Source organism: Colias eurytheme, chromosome 5 (genome assembly GCF_061535395.1).
Source record: "Colias eurytheme isolate Ceu_HAF_F1 chromosome 5, ilColEury1 Martin Lab GWU primary, whole genome shotgun sequence".
In the NCBI taxonomy this organism is placed as follows: domain Eukaryota; kingdom Metazoa; phylum Arthropoda; class Insecta; order Lepidoptera; family Pieridae; genus Colias; species Colias eurytheme.
The window spans coordinates 1,000,099-1,002,799 of record NC_142984.1 but is presented as its reverse complement, the minus strand read 5'-3'; positions in this window follow the sequence as shown (position 1 = coordinate 1,002,799).

The window sequence follows — 2,701 nt, the reverse complement described above, 5'->3', positions numbered from 1 at the left end:
CTCATTTTCTTGTATCTGCTTACTACCTATCAGCCCTTGATTATAAAGATGAAAAAAAAAGATGTGTAGCACTCGGGGACTGCTGCGGTAAAGCTATTGCATGCTATGCCTTCAAGCCACACCTCCGAGCCCGTCGGAGTGGGGAGCGTGAGGTTTTTCGTTACGGAATTTCTCGATTCGGTCCCCGCGCTCAAGGCCCGCGATAGAAGCTATGCAATAGCTTAAAAAAATACATTTTTTATTATCTCCATCTATTAACTTAAAATATTAAAACATTGATACTCTTACCTATTGAATTAAGATAGATACCTACCAAACAACTTTTTAACAATGAAGTAGTTAGTGACTATTCTCGACTCACACTTATTTCCATTTACGATGACAATATAGATTAGTTAGTCATCCTAAATTCCTTAGAATATCCGTTTTCCTAACACGTATGGCCTAGAATGTGATAGTGTTATCATTTGCATCACTGTTAGCTATTGGTGATGCATTCTCATTGGTTATTCATCTTAAAGATATTTAACGTGAAAATTCTCATTTTAAATGCAGGTTAGTTGAGTATGTAAGACTTTTCATAGTGTCAGATTTATTAAGTCTGTAATATACACACATAAAACTTTTATTGAAAATACCTAATTGGATCAAGAATTATTATTTTCAATACTTTACATATTATCTATATAATACTAGCGGTCCGCCCCGGCTTCGCCCGTGGTACATAATTACGTTTTCTCTACATAAGAACCATCCTCGTACATCAAGGAATATAATAAAAAAAGAATTATCGAAATCGGTTCAGCCGTTCTCGAGTTATGCGCTTACCAACACATTTTGCGATTCATTTTTATATATAAAGAAGAAGAAGATAACATACCTATTATATATACCTACGATTTTTATTTCTATCGCTAATCATTATAGGTCCTTATTTTTTATTTTAGAGTAAACAATACGTACCTACCTATTTAGATTAAAAAAAGAGCAATATAATTTGTCAGCATGTGATTAAATTGCATTGCAACAAATGAATTAATCTGCCTACCTACTTTTAATTAAGTTAAGTCAATAAAATTAATACAGTCTCTCCAACATGAACATATTGCACTGTTTCTCCTTACCGCGATAAACTTACAAATTCCTATAAATGCAGTACTTTGTAACTCTTGAATCATGAACTTAGATCATCAGAGAAATGTGCACACTGCAGTGTTTACAAAACTCTCTCCTACGTGAATTCCTTGTAGTCCCGAATTATTTTGTCCACATACCGACACGTACTAAATACTAAATAACAAACTGGTTTTGAGAAATCATTGGTATTTTAAACCCTTGACGTAATACCAGGGATCTTCATGAATGGACTTCTGTGTTATTAATAGCCTTTCGCATTTAATTATGGGAAGACAATATGTATTAGAATAGGCCTGTAGTTTAGATGTAGCTATCAAGTAATAACAGTATACAAATAATATGAAAGTCCTGTTTTACAACTTACAGAAAGAACTTTTGAACAGATTCAATACTTTTTTTTTCATTGGATTTACCTTGATAAAATTAAGATAATGAATATTACAATTTACAATGTATAAAGAAACAATCGTAGTAGATACCAAATACTAACAATGTCTTTAGAAAAAAGATATTATTATCTAGTGTTGTTTTTTTTCAGGCTATTAATAAGTTCTCTGGTAAGTATAATTTTAATATTACCATATTTTGCATTTATCTCTTATTATATCTAATAATAATATGAAATTTGAATATTCAACATGAAACATGTGTAACAACAAGCTTTCCCATAGGGGAAAGGTAATAAATGTTAGTTCCCGTTTTGACATAAATTCTACTAGCATCGTATTAACTGTGAGATTCTAGAAATATTTATTTTTATAATAAATACGCGAATAATTGTGTACCTACTTACTTAGTTACTTAATTGTTTTTTTCTTGCCTAACTTAGGCAAAGAAATAAAGGACCTCAGAGAAAAAAAAATCTAAAGCTATGTTATATTATAAAGAAGAAGAAAGAAATAGGGTATGAAACTCTTTATATAATAGGTAGTCGGTATAACAATATGGAATTAATACACTAGGACGCGGACGGGAAATTAAGCACACTGTAATATATTATGTACTCTAAGGGAAAAGCCTATATTATATAGTCGGTCGCGTTGGAAATGTTGGAATGCTCCTCTATTTGAAAAAAATCGGTCAAGTGTGTATCGGATTCGCAACAAAGGGTTCCGTACAAATAAACTAAAGAGCAATCAATAAAAAAATAATTGGTCCCATACAATTTATGACTGTTGCATACCAAATTCGACTTTTTCTTATTCGATGATAATACATCATCTCTGAAAATCTAAACTTTCTATCAATCACGGTTTATGAGAAATATCCTAGTGACAGACAAACAGCGAAGTAATAGTGTCTTGTTTTTACCCTTTGGCTGCGCGTGCGGAACCCTAAAAACAAATACAAATAGGCTTAGGCAAGTACGCCAATACAGGCATAATAATGCCTGGAGGAAGATACATATATCTTGGACAGAGATACAGCCGTAATGACATATCATGTTTGCAATGACACCTACAATTTCCGACATTAAAAAATAAGCAATTGGCAACCCTATAACACATGTTTATCTAGATGCACCGAGATTAGTGTTGAATTCAAAACGTAGTCTTCATTCCTC